Source organism: Rhineura floridana, chromosome 4 (assembly GCF_030035675.1).
Source record: "Rhineura floridana isolate rRhiFlo1 chromosome 4, rRhiFlo1.hap2, whole genome shotgun sequence".
NCBI classification, from domain to species: Eukaryota; Metazoa; Chordata; class Lepidosauria; order Squamata; family Rhineuridae; genus Rhineura; species Rhineura floridana.
The window spans coordinates 176,720,660-176,741,819 of NC_084483.1; the positions used below are offsets into that span (position 1 = coordinate 176,720,660).

General features: G+C 42.0%; 1 protein-coding gene across 9 annotated transcripts in view; it reads right to left on the minus strand.

Moving 5' to 3' along the window:
- The window catches only part of TRERF1 (transcriptional regulating factor 1), a 93,453-nt gene extending 74,417 nt beyond the window's left edge, over nucleotides 1–19,036 (minus strand). For 8 of the 9 annotated variants that reach the window (XM_061625328.1, XM_061625326.1, XM_061625325.1 and 5 more), the window contains exon 1: nucleotides 18,810–19,036. The gene's annotated coding sequence lies outside the window, so the exon portion shown is untranslated. Of the gene's footprint in view, nucleotides 1–18,445; nucleotides 18,606–18,809 lie in introns of those variants that run through there. The other variant, XM_061625320.1, reaches the window with a different exon arrangement.
- Nucleotides 19,037–21,160: the final 2,124 nt, after the last annotated feature.

The following is a 21,160-nucleotide window of genomic DNA, read 5'->3' on the forward strand; positions in this document are numbered from 1 at the left end:
AGGCGCCATCTCTGTTATCTTTTCGGGGCCTACTGAAGACCTTCTTCTTCCAACAAGCCTTTTAAGTAGAGACCTTATCCCAGTCTGTGTCAGAATTGCTTTTTAATATGTTTTTGAAGTTGTTTTTTAAAGATGTTTTGTTTTAATGTTTTTTTAATTTTTTTGTTTTAATATGTTTTCAAGTCTTTTGTTTTTATGATGTTTTAAAGTGCTTTTAGTGTTTTGTTTGCTGCCCTGGGCTTCTTCTGGGAGGAAGGGCGGGATATAAATGCCAGGTCTGAGGAACCTGTGGCCCTCCATATGTTACTGAACTACAATAGCTATCAGGGATTTAAGATTTAAGATCATCTGCCTCTGGTCTCTGCGTGCCTGGAGTGAAAGACGTTAGACTGACAGGCAGGCGGGAGAGAGCTTTTTCAGCTGTGGCCCCCAAGCTTTGGAACACCCTATCCCAAGAAGTCTGCTCTGCTCCCTCCCTGATGGTTTTCTGGAGACTTCTGAAAACGATCTTGTTCCAGAGAGCCTTTGGGAGGGACTGAAGGCCTGACACTGATTTTATGATTTTATGCCTTCTACGTTAAATTTTACCCTTGTAGTCCTCTTTAGTACCACTCCCTATTTGTGTGTGTGTATTGTATTTTATGTATTTTAATGTTTTTGTGATTTTATTGTTTACAATTTTATTATGTACGTCTTTGATTTTATTTTTGTAAGCTGCCCTGAGTGCCCTATTACAGTGTAGAAGGGCGGGACAGAAATACGTTAAATAAATAAAATAAGATCAGTCCCAGCAAGGATGGTTAATGTCCAGGGATGATGGGAGTTGCACTTCATCTACATCTGGAGGGCCAAAGGTTCCCCACATTTGCATTATGCAATGTGTCTGCTCTCATAAGAATTTCCACTATTCAAAAAAAGGTCACGCCATTTCACATATTTGTTATATAGGGTTAAGAGTATAAAAGGCAAGATTGCTCAACATTCGTCAAGCACAAGAAAGCTAACCAGGATGTAGGCGAGTTGTATCTCCCTTTTAAGTGGAGCTTTAGTTTTATAGCTAAACCCAAGACTTCTAACAGAAATATCATATGCAAGTGAATTAATATCTATTAAAGTATGTAGATACAGCTTTATTTATTACATTTATACCCCACCTTTCTTTTCATGATTGAAACCCAAGGCGGCTTACATATGGTTCCCAAGCAGTTTTCCATCCAGTTACTGACCAGACCTGACTATACTTAGCTTCAGCAGGGAGCTGGCCTTATGTGCCTTCAGACCATAGCCTGGGATTTGCGTTGCACATTACCTAAAATAATGTTATCTTTTGTTCTGTTGCATGTTATCTTTTGTCCTGTTTTTCATTTCTCATGACTTAAAGGATTAGAACTGGAAGGTTCCCCAAAAGAATACAGAAATTTAATTTGACATGCAACAAAAGCTACTATGGTTAAGGATGGCATGAAGCTTGCCGCTGACAATTGTACTTTTGCAAATTACAATGCGTGTGCATGCATAATTACAAAGTGGGTGATTTCTTCTCCAGATAAAGGAACCACAATTGTAATTATTTCCTTACATAACAGCAGATCTAGAATGCGAGGACTATCCTGCAACCTTTGGACCGGTGTGTCCGCACAGCATCTTCTTCCCACACACCCCACCTCTACTGATTTAACACTGTGGTACTAAACTGAAAGAAGAAGAAAGGATACATCAAGGGACGTGCATAAACTGGGACTATATTCTTGATTTGGATCACACAGTAGCACCTGCACTGATCAGGCTAGTCCCAGGTCTGCCACTCAAGATAACAGAAATAGCCTCCATGTGGCTTGTATCCAATACACTCAATTAGAACACTCATGCTAAAAAAAAACCCTACATCTGAAATTAACATCCCTAAGCCTGGGGAAACAATCTCCAAGAAGGGACATTTTCTGAAATGTGACTCTGAATCTGGTATTCTGAAACTAGGAGAAACAACCTCCAGAATATGGAATGATATTCACACATTCATTCAGAAATATCTTTTTCAAACAACAAACATTTTACAGCTTTTTTATTATATGATCACAGACCCAAAAAAGCAAATTTAAACACCAAAATCATACAATTTCTAATATGCACCAAGTTAAAGCCTATGGTCTTATATAAACTAAGGGACAGGAATAAACCAAGATAATTAAATTAATAAAGCCTTTAAACAAACGTTTTGCTTTTGCTTTGTCAAATGCAACTAACAGGTCAAGGACTGCTCACAGTACATCTCTTAAATGCACAGGTAAGTAGTTCAAAACAATACATCTAATTGACAATTGTACTTGCTTTTAATAATCCTCAATAGCTTTTGTTCCTACTAATTTTCTGTCTAGCCATCAACATGACTCCCACATTCTAGAAAATACAGCTTTTTCACAGCTTTTAATATTAAAGTTCCAAAAGCACAACACTTAAATAACACACCAATCACACAAGTAGAAAATACTATTTTTTTAAAAAAAATCTACAAGCAGAATCACAGTTGTGTTTGCTTGGGAATCGGCACATAGAATTCACATCACAATGGACAATATATCACAGTTTCAGTGCTGGGGAAATGCAACAGAGCTGTTACATAAGTGTGCATATGTGTACACCACAGCAACAGATCACAGTGCATTTATTGCACATAAAAACAATTGCCTGGAAAGACTGAAATTAACCCTTCCTTTGCCTATGCTACCAACCTGTAGATTTATAAATGAAGCCAGGATATTAAACCAACTCCACGCCATGGTTTAACATCCTAGCTTGTTCCAAACCTGGTAACCATAGCTGTCCATTTCAGACAGAATGAGTAACTATGGTTAATTCCAGCTTCAGGGTTTCCTTGTAGGTATGGGAGAAGCAAAAGGGCTGTGTGAATGGACAAAAGGCTTGTGCATGTCTCTGCATGTCAATATATGATCATCTAAACACAGCCATTATTTAATAGGGTCCTTCCTTGGATAGCACTTGGAAACAAGCATGAATGAATACTTTCCTATACCAATGTAGACATGAAAGGGAGGAGGAGGAGAAAAGGAATTCATAGCAAAACCCCACATTAATCCAAATGAAAAAGGACAGTTGCAAACCCAGATCTGCTACCAATACACAAAGGTGAGACACAGCCGATTCCAGTTCCTTGCCAAGCGTTCCTGTACAATATATCTTTGCAAACGTGTAAAGAAGAAATGTTTTAACCCTTATAGAATTTATTTTCTTTATTAATTTATTACAAGTATTTAGAATCTACCCTTTACCCACAGGCCCCAGGACAGCAATACAGAAACCAGGCAGACGAGTTTGCACTGGAGAAATTAAGAAGCTAGAAATTGAATGTTGGAGCTGCTTTAATTCAAACCTTTTTTAAAAAAACCTGATGTGCAAAGCAGGGCCAGTGAGGGGTGTTGAGTTCTGAGGGCAAAATGGAAAGGCCTGAAGGATTGCATCTGGTCCCTGGGCCTAAGATTCTTCACCACTGTTTTATGCAATCTGCTGTTGATGTTCGTACATGCAGGTTCAAGTGATCCGAGATGTTTGTGTGCCATTTCCCCTTTTGGCCTTTGTATTGCCCCATCTCTCACCATAGTGTAAAATGGACTAAAAGGTTCATGGTTACAATTGCACAAGGACACATTCCAGCCAGGCAAAAGCATTCAGGCTGCAAAGCAGGGCCAAACAGAGGTGTGGCCTGCGGAGAGTTCTTAGGGCCAGATAGAAATGCATTTAGCTCCATGACCTCAGGCTCTCAACACCTGGGATAATATTTAAAGCTGTGATCCTATGCACACTTACATGGGACCCAAAGACCCTTTGAATTCAGTAGTATTTACTTCTTAGTAAACATGTTTAGGGCTGGGCTGCACATCACCTTTATAGTATTTTAATCTATAATCCATTCTAGCAGTTTGTTGTAGTGGTTATATGCCTTCAAGTTGATTACGACTTTTGGTGACCCTATGAATCAGCGACCTCCAACAGCATCTATTATGAACCACCCTGTTCAGATCTTGTAAGTATTCTAGCAGTAGTGAGTTTTAATAAAAAACTATTAAGTAGTTTAAGCTGCATAGCTAATAGACTGGGAGAAAAAAAAACCCCACCTCTTTAGTTTGTTGTCAGCTTGTATGCGTGCACTTTGCCTATGCATTATTTTAACGATGCCAACCGCAAAAACTACACAAGTCACAACTTGATCTTATATAAGCAAGTTTCGAGCCCTGGACCATATTTGACTTCAAATTGCTACGTTAATGTATAAAGAGAAACAACATTGTTTGTCTTTGTCTTTTAATGAGTTCCCATTGCATTATTTATATTTTGAACCATCTTGTGAACTGGTACAGTGAAAAGTAGCCTAGAAGTGTAACTTAGCAAATACATCTTTGTTCTAATTACATTTTTATTATTTCGCTATAGCTGGAGTTCCTGGATCCTTTCCTAGAGGGCTTTTGCATATTCAGTTGACTTTGAAGCAAAACTAAGCCAACCCCTTTTGAAACCTTCATCACTCAAAAGTCAGCTTTTTAAAGCTAGCTGCTAGAATTCACCTGAAACATGGCAAGTTAATACTTCAGAGGTGACAAAATTTCTTGCAACAGAGTGACCCTTTTCGCAGTAGCAAGTCTGCTTCAACAGCTTCTAACGTTTAAGCCGATTTTCTACCTTCTCATAGTGTGATAAACAAAGTAAGATTTTATTAGTATTTGTGAATATTTTACTTTGTAATTATTGTTATTTTACTTTTTGTTTTCTGTGGTGGCCTGTGGTTGAAAAACAATAAAGACTCTACGTGGGGCTGCCTTTGAAGACGGTTCGGAAACTGCAGCTTGTGCAAAATGCAGTGGCCAGATTGGTAACAGGGACCAGACGGTCCGAACATATAAAACCGATTCTGGCCCACTTGCATTGGCTGCCTTTATGTTTCCGAGCTCGATTCAAGGTGCTGGTTTTGACCTATAAAAAGCCTTACACGGCTTGGGACCACAATACCTGATGGAACACCTCTTCTGATACGAACCCACCCGTACACTAAGTTCAAGATCAAAGGCCCTCCTCCGGGTGCCTACTCCAAGGAAAGCTCGGAGAATGGCAACAAGGGAGAGGGCCTTCTCAGTGATGGCCCCCAAATTATGGAATGATCTTGCTGACAAGGTGCTCCTGGCGCCAACACTGTTATCTTTTCGGCGCCAGGTCAAGACTTTCCTCTTCTCTCAGGCATTTTAGCATGTGTTTTATATTGTTTCAAATTTTTAAATTGTTTTTTTTAATTGTTTTTTAAAAGATGTATTTTAAATTGTATTTGTTTTTAGTTACTGTAAACCGCCCAAAGAGCTTCGGCTATGGGGCGGTATACAAGTATAATAAATAAATAAAGACTGACTGAAATAATAAGAAAATAGCAGGAAATTATTTGAATGTCCTGCCATGTTTAAAATAGTGAAAACAGATGCTCAAAGAAGAAAACTATTGGGGTGGCAGAGAAGAAAACTTTGGAACAGTATAAGGATCATGTAAAGAATCTTTGCCGCTTAATGACAATCTCGTATTTACAGGTTAGCATTTCCATGGAAGTGCTAAAGGTGTTTTGACCCATCTCTGTGTAATGTCTGTTGTCATCTCCTCCCCCCCCCACCTGGGACCCCAAATGTGTAATTTCACATGAACTATCATAATGTCACATTGCTAAGGGGTTGCCAACTCAACACCCATGGGCACACATGCCCGCAGAGGCCTTCTCTGGCACCTGCAGGGTCCCCACCAACTGCAAGCATTCTATTGTAGCCAATAGAATAGGTTGTGGTATGTGCTTGGTTGCAGCATATGTGTGTGCATTTCCCACATCAGTTTATCTAGTTAGCAAATGTGCTGACAGGCCCCAAACGTTTGACAACTTCTGCCTTATATCACTTAAATTAAGGCTAGAAAGCAGGAGTGGGGAACCACTTTTGTCCAGTAAGCAGCATCAAAAATATAGTAGCCAACCCTCTGTGGGCCGCTTTTGACCGTGGTGTGTGTCTCTGCCCACTTGTCTATCACCAGATGGCATACCAGAAGGGTTTGCATTCTGTGTTAAGAACTTAAGAGCCTGCTGGATCAGGCCAGTGGCCCATCTAGTCCAGCATCCTGTTCTCACAGTGGCCAACCAGGTGCCTGGGGGAAGCCCGCAAGCAGGACCCGAGTGCAAGAACACTCTCCCCTCCCTGAGGCTTCCGGCAACTGGTTTTCAGAAGCATGCTGCCTCTGACTAGGCTGGCAAAGCACAGCCATCATGGTTAGTAGCCATTGATAGCCCTGTCCTCCATGAATTTGTCTAATCTTCTTTTAAAGCCATCCAAGCTGGTGGCCATTACTGCATCTTGTGGGGGCAAATTCCATAGTTTAACTATGCGCTGAGTAAAGAAGTACTTCCTTTTGTCTGTCCTGAATCTTCCAACATTTAGCCTCTTTGAATGTCCACGAGTTCTAGTATTATGAGAGAGGAAGAAAGTTGAGTGTGCTCATGATTGTTCCTTAGCAGCCACAGCCTTACTTGTCCTGCACCTGTTGTCATGTGATGTCAGGTGAATGGTGGATGGGTGTGGCCAGACAAAAACAGCCCAGTAGGCCAGAGGGTCCCCACACCTGCTATAAAGATATCTGGAAAGGACCTTCCTTTGTGACCAGGAACATCTGGGATGCCACAGCTTCCCTATTCCCTGCTTTAAGGTACGAAAAGAAATAACCTCAATTCTACACTCACTTGTGACATTATTCATGAATCCCTATTTGTATCTCTTAGTGCCAACTCTAAAAAAATGAATAAAGTGTTTCATGCATTGAGAGAGCAGCAGGAAACTCTATGTTGACCTGGCTATGACCCCTTCAATGCTCCTATGGACACCATAGTGTCACACAATGAAGGTGAGGGGCTGGCTTCCTGAAGCAATTGACTATTTCAAATATACTCTTGCCTTTTCTGGTACCTCCTTCAACATGAGGTTGTGGCAACTACAATACTGGCTTGTTTGTGATATATCGTCCCCGCCAGGGATGGGAAACTGTGGCCCTCTAGATCCTGGACTCCAACTCCCATCAGCCCCAGCCAGTATGGTCAATAGACAGATGACAGGAATTGTAGTCCAACATCTGAAGAGCCACAGGTTCTCTACCCTTGCTACAGGCTCACTGTTAAGTGAGCACCATAGCTAAGCAGTAGTAACATATCTACACAAGATCCCAGGATTAATCCCTCACAGCTCCAGTTTTAAAAAGGCACAGGGATGGGGGGAGACACTGAGATCTTGAAGAGCTGCTTGATAGTCACAAAAGCCAACACCAAGCTAAATGGACCAAAGGCATGACTTCAGTATAAAGTAGCTTCTTATGTTCACCCCATTTCATTTTCACTTGCAGTGCTCAAAACTCACACATCATTTCTCATACGACGACATTTCTTCCCCACACCCCGAGGGTTGCCCAACTCTAGTTCTGGGTTGCTAAGGACAGATTATCTTACTTTACTACAATAAAACTCTGTGTGAGTAAAAGCCTAGGAGTTCATTTCTCATTACCCTGAGAATAACCTTTGGAATTCTTTTACTTCCGAACTATGATACTGATTTTTTTGTTTTGTTGATTTGAATCTAAACAGCAAATCATTCATTGCTTTGGCAAGTCTTAATTAACAGTAGCTTACAATGCCACAACTGTACAGGATAACTGTCTTCATTTCAGCTTTTAGCCATTTGGGCCTGTAAGTTTAACACCATGGCCAAACAACAAACCACCAATTTATATATGTATGTGTTCAATCTTTCCAGTAATTATCAGAAAGGGAACCTACCGTATCTGCAGCTCTATACAGAAAAAGACCTAAACAAGTCAAAAGTAAACCAAAACAGAATGCCTCGTAAAAGTCAAAGGGTAATTGGTTTTCCTTTTAGACTGACAAAATCCCAGCTTCTATTGAACTATAATGGAGGGTTGTGGTGTTGTCCGTACACATTTCAAGTTGTTATGTTCCACCACCAAAGTTCACCTCACATCATACATAACTTTCAATAGAAACCTCTGTCAGTAAAAACACAACATATTAACACACCAACAGGACCAGAGTGAAAAAGGCCACATTCACACCATACATTTACAGTATTCCACTTTAAATAGTCATGGCTTCCCCCAAAGAATTCTGGGAAGGCTAGTTTGTGAAGGGTGCTGAGAGTTGTCATCCTGACAGGGTCACAATTGCCAGAGTGGTTTAACAGTCAATCTCTCTTCCCAGGGAACTCTGAGAACTGTAGCTCTGTGTGGGGAATAGGGGTCTCTGAACAACTTTCAACACTGCACTTCTGTCATGGCTAATAGCCACTGTTAGCCTTAAGGAAATGGACTACCTTCAAGTCGATCCCGACTTATGGCGACCTTCTGAATAGGGTGTTCATGGTAAGCGGTATTCAGAGGGGGTTTACCATTTGCCTCCCTCTGAGGCTGAGAGGCAGTGACTGGCCCAGGGTCACCCAGTGAGCTTCATGGCTGTGTGGGGAATCGAACCCTGGTCTCCCAAGTCGTAGTCCAGCACCTTAACCACTACACCACACTGGCTCTCTTACTAATAGCCTCAAACTCCATGTATTTGTCTAATCCTCTTTGAAAGCCATCCAAGTTGGTGGCCATCACTGCCTCTTGTGGGAGTGAATTCCATAGTTTAACTATGCACTGTGTGGAATTTTTTCATCTGTCCTGAATCTTCCAACATTCAACTATGTCCATGAGTTCTAGTGTTATGAGAGAGGGAGAAAAAAAATTCTATAAGAATTATCTTGATATTATCTTGATATTAATAATTTCACCAGCAACTTGAAACATTTTTGTGCTAATGAAAGCCAAAGGGTTTCAAGGATTTCTCAGTAGACAGAGCAATAGGGAAGGCAGGAAGTCTGAAAATCATCCCCCTCAGGGAACCATGAATTGTATATGTTACCTAAGTTTGCAGCCTTCTGGGCTATGAACCTTACACAAAACTAATTTCTACCATACCCATTGCCTCCCAATCCACTGGTGATGTGGGGCAGAATATTCCCCATTGCTTTATTTTTCCCATGAAAAATTTTCTGTTGTCTGCTTCATTAGTAACAATGAATGGATGCCAATTGCAAATGCACTTTATTAAGCAAGCTTGGCCCTTTTTGGCTTTGATTACTAAATACAAGTAAAATTGACATGCCAAATTAAATTTTTATTTACTTATTTATATTAAAGACAAACAGAACACTCTACATAAAAATAAAACGTAAGTATAACCATCTGTATTACTGAGCATGTACATCATAAACATGCTAAATTAGATCACTCTCTAGAGCAGCCTTTCCCAACCAGTGTGCCTCCAGATGTTGTTGAACCACAACTCCCATCAGCCTCAGCCAGCACTGCCAATGGTCAGGAAAGATGGGAGTTGTGGTCCAACAACATCTGGAGGCACACTGATTGGGAAAGGCTGCTCTAGAGCATCTGAAAGTTTTCTGGTGCAAGCTAAAAAAATTCCAGTGCAAATTACCCTAATTTGCATAGGAAATTTTTCCAGAAAATCCACATTACTGCAGCTCACCAGGAGATTCTGCAAAATCCTTGGAGTTTTCATATCACTTCATACTATTTTTATTTATTTATCTATTAAATATATAAACTACTTCCTATTAAATATCTCAAAGCAATTTTAATAAAAACAGCAACAATAAAAACATACATAAATACAACTTTAGGTATATAAATGTACATGTATTACATTTATAAATGTTTATGTATTTATAAATATATAATTCAATGTAGATGAAAATTGGGATAAAATCTCCACTTAAAAGCTTGTAGGAAGAGGACAGTCTTCCAACAGGCACTGAAAAGACAGAGGCCTGTTATGTAACAGGAGGGAATTTTAAAAGGTAGGTGCCACCACACTAGAGGTCCGATTCCTACTTTGCATAGGACTTCCTGATAAGGTGGTATCTGCAGGAGACCCTCTCCTGTAGAGGACAGTGATCGAATGGGTATGTAAGGGGTGAAATGATCCTTTAGGTATCCTGGCCCTGAGCTGCATAAGGCTTTGTACACCTGGAGCAGCACCTTGAACTTAGCCCAGTAGCTAACTGACAGCCAGTGCAAATCTTTCAGCAGTGTCTAACATGATGGCGACATTCTGCCCCAGTGAGCAGTTGATCTGCTACATTCTGCACCAGCTGCAGCTTTTAGACCAACCTCAGGGGTAGCCCCACATAGAACGTGTTGCTCTAGTCCACTCTGGAGGTTATTAGAAATGGAATGACAGTGGTCAGGTTGTCCCACTCCAGCAACGGTTGTCTTATCAGCCAAAGAGGGTAGAAAGCACTCCTTACCAGTGAGGTATGGGAGTCCCCAGGAAATTTTCCAGAGGGAGGGCAGGGCAAACTAGAACACTGAAAGGGGAGAGAGGCTAATTTCTCTCTCACACACACACACAAATAGTGCTTGTGCATTTTGTTTCATATCTCAGGTTGTACAGTACAAATACTAGAAACTTATTCTTTTGCTAAAAAATTAAGGTTGGGAATCTAGGAATGATGGACACACCTGCACTGAGGTTTGCTATGAAACTGCAAGTCAGGAAGGATACAGAAGGGATTGCTTTACCATGCTAGAGCATTATACCCAACCCAGCCCATTGACAGACACACATCAAGCTAACAACAAAAGAAGGGTTGGCTAGAAATGTTGTGATTTTATACTGTATCCTCCAATTCTGGCAAAAATCAGACTGGTCAGCTACCCTAAATTTTCCCTCAAAGGAAATTTCCCCAACGCCCACCCCATTTGAGCCTCACTGCTGGTCAATGAGATCATTTCGAGTTTGCATTTAAAATTAACACGCTAATGAACAGTGACAATATTATTTCCCTTGAAGGTGTGCCCCTATTAATAGACCCATAAGCTGCATGCAGGCTAATGCTGTATCTGCATTATTTGCTTCAACCAAGTCAGTTACCATTCCAATGTGTGTTCAAACTACAATTTGCACCTCCTCCCTCATAGACCTAATAGTGTTTGCAGAATTTCAGGCAGGAACAGGCATTGTATGCAATTAAAGAAGACACATTTAAGAATGCAAGAGCCCTGCTGGATCAAACCAAAGGCCAGAATCTTGTTCTCATAAAGTTGCCAACCAGATGCCTACAGGAAGCCCACAAGCAGGGCCTTGAGGGCAATATCACTCTCCTTACTTGTGATTCCCAGCAACTGGTATTCAGAGGTATCTCCAACAGTGGAGGTATAACATAGCCATCATGCCAACAGCCTTATCCTCCATGAATTTGCTTATCCTCTTTTAAAGCCATCCAAGTTACTGGCCATCACTACATCTCAAAGACAGACAAAAGCACTATAGGAATCCACGTTTAGCATTTTTTAAAAAGTATGTACTAATGCAAACTCCACAAATCCAGTACTTTACACATACACACATACTACAACATTGCAAAATAATAAAGTTGCAATCGTAACCCCATTTACCTGGGAGTAAGTCAACTGAATTCTGATTTTTTAATTGGGTAACCTCCCTTGTAGACAGTGGGAATGCTGTGGGCATAATATACCTCGACTTCAGCAAAGCTTTTGACAAAGTGCCCCATGATATTCTGATTAGCAAGCTAGCTAAATGTGGGCTGGATGGAACAACTATCAGGTGGATCCACAGCTGGCTCCAGAATGGTACTCAAAGTGTGCTTATCAATGGTTCCTTCTCAAACTGGATAGAAGTAATGAGTGAGGTACTGCAGGGCTCGGTCCTGGGCCAAGTGCTCTTCAACATTTTTATTAATGACTTGAATGAGGTACAAATTTGCAGATGATACAAAATTGGGGGGCACAGCTAATACCGTGGAAGACAGAAACAAAATTCAAAGGGACCTTGATAGGCTGGAGCATTGGGTTGAAAACAACAGAATGAAATTCAACAGGGATAAATGCAAAGCTGTACACTTAGGAAAAACAAACCAAATGCACAGTTATAAGATGGGGATACTTGGCTCAGAAATACGACATGTGAGAAGGATCTTGGAATTGTCGTTGATCACAAGCTGAATATGAGCCAACAGTGCGATGTGGCTGCAAAAAAGGCAAATGCTATATTAGGCTGCATTAGCACAAGCATACTTTCCAAATCACGTGAAGTATTAGTTCAGCCTCATCTTGAGTACTGTGTCTAGTTCTGGTCTCCACACTTCAAGAAGGAAAGCAACAAGGATGATCAGGGGACTGGAAACAAAGCCCTATGAGGAGAGACTGAAAGAACTGGGCATGTTTAGCCTGGAGAAGAGAAGACTGAGGAGAGAGATGATAGCACTCTTCAAGTACATGAAAGGTTGCCACACAGAGGAGGGCCAGGATCTCTTCTCAATCGTCCCAGAGTGCAGGACATGGAATAATGGGATCAAGTTGCAGGAAGCCAGATTTCAACTGAACATCAGGAAAAACTTCCTAACTGTTACAGCCATACAACAATGGAACCAATTACCTAGAGAGGCAGTGGGCTCTCTGACACTGGAAGCATTCTAGAGGCAGCTGGACAGCCATCCGTTGGGAATGCTTTGATCTGGATTCGTGCACTGAGCAGGGGGTTGGACTTAATGGCCTTATAGGCCCCTTCCAACTCTACTATTCTATAATTCTATGAATTCAATAGGACTTATTTCTGAGTAGATATGGTTAGGATTATGCGGCAACATCTTTCCTTTATGCAATAAGCAAACTGCTTTCACCGATGCAAACGGAGGCTTATTGGAAGATACTTCTTGCCAGCCTTTATTCCCCTGATGATGGCCTAAATATACACAGGCTGAAACACGTTGGGCTTGGATTACAAATAAACACTTATTTTTCTACCATTTTTCCTTCCTCATATTCCCCCGGTTTTATATGCTAGCCACTTTCTGGTGTTGAAGGCTGTTGTAGACCACTGAGAAGCAACTCCAAATACCGCACCAAATGTGACCATCACAGAAGCATAAAGTTAGAGACACTGTAGGCGAGCGACAGGGAATCTGTAATCCTCCTGATGCTGCTGGACTACAACTCCCATCATCCTTGACCACTTTCCATAGGGCTGATGGGAGTTGGAGTCCAACAACATCTGGAGGGCCACAGGGTCTTCATCCCTGTTGAAGACCATCCAATTCCAACCCCTGAGTTATGCAAGAAATCCAACGCAAGAGCACTTCCAATGGGTGGCTGTTCTGCCTTAAGACCTCGAACAAGGGAGAGCCTTCCTACCTGTAATCTACGCCCATGAGATCAAACCCTGTTCTTTGAAGCAGCAGAAAATAAGTCTTTGCCCCCATCTGTAACACATCAGGTATTTGAAGAGCACTATCATGTCCCTTCTCAGTCTTCTTGCTTCTAGGCTAACATACCCATTTCCTTCAACCTTTCCTCTTAGGACTTGTATCCCATACGCTTGATCACCTTCACTCCCCTCTTTTGAACTCATCCTAATTGGTCTGCACCTTGGTGTGGCAACCAAAACTGGACACAGATCTCCAGATGAGGTCTTCTAATTTTTTTTGTTATAGAACAAGCATATCCTGAAACCATCCCCAACCTGCTTTATTTCAAAGTAAATTAAAATTGCAGAGCTATACTACCAAACTATAAGTGCATTCATTTTGCCAAACACAAGCATCTCACAACATCAAGCACATCATTTGTTTTTGCTTTAAAAGCAAAACTGAAGGTCCACAGCAAATTCTTTTGAAATGCACAGTACTATTGCTATTATTTTATGTATAATCTTTTCTTATCATGAGCCAGAGTTGTATGCTGGGACAAAAAATAAATAGAATAAAACAAGGTATAGATAATTCTCCACTAAAACAGCTCAAATACTAAAACTAAAGAAACATTCAATTTTGAATGTGAAAACTTCTTTCCAAAAGGAGGGAAACTAGTTCTGTATATAAAGTACTTGCTGCACCCAAGGCATCTTCCGTAAGATTGGAAGAGAATGAAGTAGCCACATTCCTCACGCCAAAGGAGCAGGAGAGGTGTCACAGTCAGGCACTAGTAGCACAAGGTTTCCCAAAATGGTCAATATTGATCCTCTGGGGTTAATGGGACCGTGCAGGGGGTGAATATAAAGACCTGGGGTCAAAAAGGGGATAGGGGTGGAAAAGACGTTTACAAGTCATAGTGCGAAAAAAATTAGGAACTATGAGCCTCGGAAGCAAAGGGCATGCACAGTGTGTGCCTCCCTTGCCAATGAGGAACTTTGGTATTTTATAAGATGATTCCACAATACAATATTATTCCTTTTTATCAAGTTATGATTCCTAGTAATGGTGATGGATGATTAATATGAGTTTATTTATTTATTACATTTATATACTGCCCTTTAGCCGAAGCTCTCTGGGCGGTTTACAGCAAGAGTACACAGTTGACTACATATTGATATTTCTTGCCTTTATTTCATTTAAATTCCTAAGAACTTGGGTTGGTGTCGATGACAACCTTGGAAGCTGAACAAGTGGCCAATGAACTCAGATGTTTGGGGAAACCTGCACTAGCATATACAGTTAAGCACACTTAAAACTGACTAACAGGGACAAGACAGTAGCCCAGGAGCCTGAATCTGGGTGTTCTGCACTGCATGCCGGGTCTCCTGCACACTGGAAAGCAAGCACAGCACCCTTAATAAACAACAATTCCCAGGATTCTTTCGGGGAAGCCATGACTGTCAAAGTGGTGTAAGGGGGCTGTAAATGTATGGTGTGTGTGTGTGTTCCAAAAACATTCTGGAAGTTAGATAGCAGGCAACATGGGCATCATTCATTACAGCTACCACAGAAAAGTCACTGGCTTCTGTCCTGGAGTTGCAAAAAGGTATTTGGGAGATAGGGGGCATTTCTGTCTGCATGGGTGAAAATCTTCCAATCCACATAGCGAGCTGCTGTACACAAACATTTGCCATACATGAAGGCTGCATGGAGCAACTGAAAGAGGTCTTCAGGCTGTGGCTATAAATTGTTTGTAATAATGTATTTTATATTGTTGTGACCTGCCCCGGAGACCTACTGGTGAAGGGCGGGTAACATATATTATTATTATATTTAGCATGTATACAGATGTGCACCTTCAGACCACTTCCTTTGTATACTTCTCTCGCCTTCACTTACTTCCAATTTGCTTCCAGGCCCAGTTCAACATGCTAGTATTGTACAGTATAAACCCTTGGATGGCTTGGGACCTGAAGGTATGCCTCCTTCATGCCCCAAGATCATCTACAAAGGTCTTTCTCCAACTGCCCCCTCGATCCAAGGCATTAAGAGTGGCTACAAAAGAGAGGACCTTCTCATCTCTAACCCTCTGGTTGTGGAATGATCTCCCTTGCTTGCCCTTAATATAATGGTGTTCTCCCAGGGCTTTTAATATTTTAAACATATTTTACCCAGTATGAAGACCACTTTGTATCTTGAAAGACTGTTTTTTTAATACTGACAACCTCTGTTTTAATACTGTGGGCCTATGTTTTAATGTTTTTTAGCCTTTATAAGGGCCAGTGTGGTGTAGCAGTTAAAAGTGCTGGATTAGGACTAGGGATCCAAACCCCCACTCGGCCAGGAAGCTCACTGGGCCAGTCACACTGTCTCAGCCTAACCTACCACACAGGGTTACAGCGAGGATAAAATGGAGAACAGGAGAATCATGTACAGCAATTTGAGCTCCTTGGAGGAAAGGCAGGATATAAAAAAGCTCTTTTTATATAATTAGGCTATTTTACTATGGTTGTGCTGCTCTGTTCTCTCCATCTGTGGTGGGATTTTTTTAAAAACACTGAATTTGTTTGTATTATTCTATTTGTTTTTATTAATGTTTAAAACCAAGTTGTTGTAGGTCACCTAGAGAACTTTTGAACTAACAAGTGCAAATAATGAATAATTTGTGCAACACTTCAGGATTTAGACCATTAAGAAGAGCTCCGACAGGTCAGACCGACGGCCTATCAATGCAAGGGTTTTGCCTCTCCAGTGGCTCACCAGATGCCTCTGAGAAAGCCCACAAGCAGGACATGAAGGCAATAGCCTATTCTGCAATCTCTTTCCAGCGACTGTGACCAAGAAACACACTGCCTCTGAACCTACATTGTACAAAGCACTTTCCTTATATTACGTTAGCAATCCTTACGATTTCTCGGCAACACAATCATCACCGCCTGTACTTTCTGCATTTCATGTCCCTCTGTCCCCACTGCTTAAAACGCCCCCACCCCCAACAACCACAGGTACATATGCCTGCCAACTTAGGCTAACGCTTCACACAGCTGATGCAGCGCACTCTAGATCAATAAAAGCTTAGGCCAGGAGTAGGGATCCGTTGTCCATTTAAGGGCCACATTCCCTTCTGGGCAACCTTCTGAAGGCCACATGCCAGCGGTGGGCAGGGCCAAAACACAAACAGGCAGAGCAACAAATGTAAATGTTACCTTTCTACGGTAGGCTAACTTCTACACACACACCTCTCTATCCTCCATCCAGCCGAGCAAGAGGCATTATCAGAGTTCAAGGACACATTCCAGCACCAGGCAAAACATTTCTGGCGAAGCCAGGGCCACTGAGGGATGTGGCCTGGAGAGAGTTCCGAGGAGAAAACAGAAAGGCCGAAAGGGTTGTATTTGGCCTACAAGCTTGACGTTCCCCATCCCTGGCTTAGGGCATAATAAATTTGTTAGTCTTTAAGGTGCCACAAGAGTGGCTTGAGAAAAAAAAGATAGGCAGGTATTATCCCCATAATACTGACAGGGGGCAGATGATAAAAAGTTAGCCAAAGATCACCCAGGGAGTTCAAGGCTGAGGCAAGTTTTAAAGTGGGCCTTGTAACTCACACTTTAGGCTGCAATCACAAACATGCTTACTAAGTAGTAAGTTCTATTGGTCTTACTTAGTGGGACTTACTTCTAACCAGACATGCACAGGATTGCACTGTTAAACCTCTATGCTCTACCAATAACCCTTCTAGTAAATATTGCCAATTATAGCACTTTTAAGTACTAGGAGAATGGCTGCTGACAAGTGATTCTCAACCAGTTAAGTGCATGATGCCCCCAAATTAATTTCCATACTCGGATTGGATGGACAAGAACGACATTCACAATATGTGTGAGAAAACATTTAAATTGACTCTGAAACATTTTAAAGTAAGGTTGTCATCTAAAGATATCTTAGGCTTCAATCCAATACACATTTACCGGGGAGTAAGTCCCATTTAACTCCACAAAGCTTACTTCCAAGTACACATGTACTGGATTGCAGCCTCAGTTGATTAACAAATCAAGTAGTCAAGTTATTTGCTTATGCATAAAAACAATGCTTCGAAAGGAAAAAAGATATTTTGTTTTTAGGCTAATGCATATAGGCACCATTTTAGGAGTGAAAACTGCAAGAAAAGGACAAATGCCTCTTCTAACATGGAGCCTAGCTGCCTGCTATTTTGCACAAATTTGCATTAAAAATAATTAAACGTTTTCTTTTAAAGAAAATCTGCCAGATTCATTAGGGCAACTTTTTGCATGATCAAAAGGTATTCAACTAATTAATCAATGAAAAGTTGCAGATCTAATTTTAACCTCTTGGCTGTAACACGTGAACCTTGTATTAACCAAAATTACACGACCACATATGGATTCTGTACATGCAACCCCGAAGAAGGATCTCGAGTCAGACTTTTTCATCTCTCAAAACAAGGATTATAGTCTCAGTATAGGCTTTGCATATTCCCTTCTCCAGCTGTTAATTTTTTAAAACACACATACATATAACCATATTATTTTCTTGGTTTTCACGAACTGGGTCTGACTCATCTCTATTTAAAAAGTGCATCCATCTTACTTTAAGCGCCTCTTTGCTTTACTAAATTCTAAGCAAAAACCATGGGGAGAGCATGGGTGTACGGGCTTAGGGAGTGGCCAAGATGCAAATCTCTAGCTTTCTAATTTCCCACCGACTAGGAGCGGGTAGGTACGGCAGCGTGTAATCAGTGTCAGATCCACGCATATGGTTACTTGCCACACAGCCTTTGAGCTGCAAACACACACGCAGTATATTTAAAAGATCACACACACACCCCATCCCTGTGCGTGTAATCGCCTAGATTCGATTTCAAATAGAAGACACACTTACGGCCTTGCACCTTACTTAAAGAAACATCAAGGAATAGGGATGCATTTTTAAATAATTATTGCCAAGCTGAATGTTCTGCTCTTTTCCTGCTGGGATATCTTGCAGCAAGGAGGAGGGGAAGGCAGGGAGGGAGGGCCTCGCCTACTCAGTCCTAACATACCGAAAGTGAGTGAACTGCAAACTTAAAAAAAAAAGTTGAGTTTGTAGCTCAGTGCAAGAATGGAAGTTCTTAAGCTTTTGCCTACCTGGTGCAAGTCTGCAAACAAGTGCATGCAGGGTCCAAGATCAGTGTGGGCGCAATTATTTTAAAAAAAAATTACACCGACAAGGCAAACACAATTTAAATATTACTGTGCTGGTATTTACTTGGGTCCTACTTTGCTTACAGTATATCTCATGCTGTAAACAAATATCGCTCCGCCAGTTAAAATATATACACACACACCGCCCACCTCCGCCGCGTCTTCCCCCCCTCCCCTCCAGCGCCCGTGCAATGTACCCTCCCCTCCGCGACTGTACAGGGGGGACGGAGGGGAGGGGTGGAAATAACTAATCCTCACCCTTTCCCAAGCCCACGCTTGAGGAAAACCTCGAGGAAGCTGGACTTACCTTGTGCATGAAATTCCTTGCATGCTTCCTTAGTAAGGGGGCTCTGCCCCCCCCAATCTCTGGTGCAAAATCCCAGTGTCAGCAAAACGCTGTCAAATAATTTTCGTGCAAAAGAAGGGAAAAGCAGAAGCAAAAAGGGGAGGAGGCTAGAAGAGAAAATGGGATCCCTCCGCCGAGATGGGTCTGGTCCTGAGTTTGCAAACCAGGAAGTAAGGTGTCAGCAGCGGCAGCGGTGATAGTAGTGTGCTCATAGACCCTCACCGGGGTGTCCTGTCTTAGGAGTGGCCTGTGGCTTTCTTTAGACTGGGGTAGCTACCGGGAGTAATCCCCACATTTTAGTTGCACATCTCCCTAGGGTTTTTAGAGGGTGTGTGTGTATGGATTGCCCATTTCCAGGCTGCAGATTCCCTACAGGTATGGAGTCCCCATACTCTGGCTCCCCAACCTGTCAGCGGGGCCCTGGGCAAGGAGCGATTGCACTCGAACAAGCAGATTGTTTGGTGCCTTGGGGGCAAGGAGATCACCGGCGATGATCCAGACTCGGTGTATGAGTAAAAAAAAAAAAGACTATGTATGGCGTGCTGTTTCCTCTTGGTTCGGTAGTTCGTAACTCGTTTCTCTGCGGGGCCCTTGATCGGGTCTGGGTTGCATTTCTGCAAACGATCCGAAGCTTTTGAGAAGCAGTGTGTGTTTAAGCACATACTGAAGGAAACATGCGGCGACATCCAACGTGTGTTTGCCGGAAAATAAACCCCGCAGTATTTATTAGGGTTTGGTCTCAGGTACGTAGTGTGTATAGAATTGTAGCCTCAAAAAGCAAACACACATTGCAAAAGCCCTATATTCCCAAAGATAAAAGTGGATGGGGGTTCATCAGACTGTAATTCTAGGCACCCTTACCTGGGAGTAAGCCCCATTAATCACACTGGGACGTTACTTCCGAGTAAACGTGTATAGGATTGAGCCGTTAAGAAAGCTGCTTTAGGAGTCTGGCTTTCTGCCCGGAGCCTCCCATTTACGGATACGCATAGACTGCTCTGCTTCGCAATAGGGTGTGGGCTTCTGTACTGTACGCCTTTTCCTCCCACAACGCCATGACTGCAAAACGTGGGGAGGTGGGTGGAGGACTCCTCCTAGGAGTGCCCCCAGCGGGCTTTTGATTGGCGCAGCGCTCAGACATGAGTCCACTTGCTCTGTTTTCTCCCTCCCTCCTCAGAAAAAGAAACTAACAATATGCGTCGCAGTCAGATGCCTCTCCATTTTATTATGTATGTATATTCGTTCACCTCCCCGAAGAGTGGAGCGTTTATGCGCAATATTCACGTTTGCTGCAGGTTAAGGTTGCCAGCTATTTTTTTTCCTGCTGAGGCTCCTCTATCATTCACAGCAGAGGCAAGCAGCGTTTTAGTGGGTGAACCTTTGCCTGTAATAGTATCTCCAAGCTGCAGAAGGCTAACCTGAATTTGTCAGGCTACTATTAAAGACACAGGAGCCAAGTGGGGAGGGAAAGCTGGCAACCTGTGGTGTGTTTGCATTCCTTAGCGGCTTTTGGAGGCACTTCTGCCCCTAGAATTTTCCCATTTCCATGTAACTAGTGCTAACTTGGATCCAATTTCAATAGGCATGTTCATCACTTAAGTGAGCTTCCTGCCTGGCGGATCGTCACAGGTAGAACTACACCCAAGATCTCATAAAATGCAATACTTTACAGTGTACTTGATACATAAATTCGGCTGCCGGTCATCAAGCATACAGCAATCAAGTGATTTACGTGTGAATCTGACGCTAGTGATAGATTGATGAAAGATCCAACAAAAAGTTTTGCTGCTTTCCCCCCAGGGATACTTGAAGGAGACAGAATGGATCCGGAATGAGTTGTGTAATCAATACTGTTGTGATGCAAGGAGGAAATGCAAATACAACATTATAATTTTGTGTTAAGAGTGGGATCTGAAACAGAACGTCTCAGGATGCTGTGTCCTCCCTCCTAAAAGGAGTCCTATTTAGCCAGCTATTCTCTCCAAGCAGAGCATTTCACCAGCTCTGTTTTCTTTTCCATCATTCCCGGGTTAATGAGTATGCTCAGGCCTTATTGGGCAATTTGGGGCGGGGGGGTGTCCCTCTCTTTAGGCACCTTTTCTTTTTTTAAATTCTGCTTCTGAAAACCACTGATAACTCTGTCATGGTTCTCAGTGGCCTTATTTTGGCTAGCATTCTGTCAGCAACACACTACCTGAGTTAAACAGTACAGTACTGTTTTGTATCCCAACTTTCCTCTAGTAGTATTTTATTCCTTAGTTTTTAAACTTCGCTCTTCAACCAAAAAGGCTTCCAGAGTGATTTACAAAAAT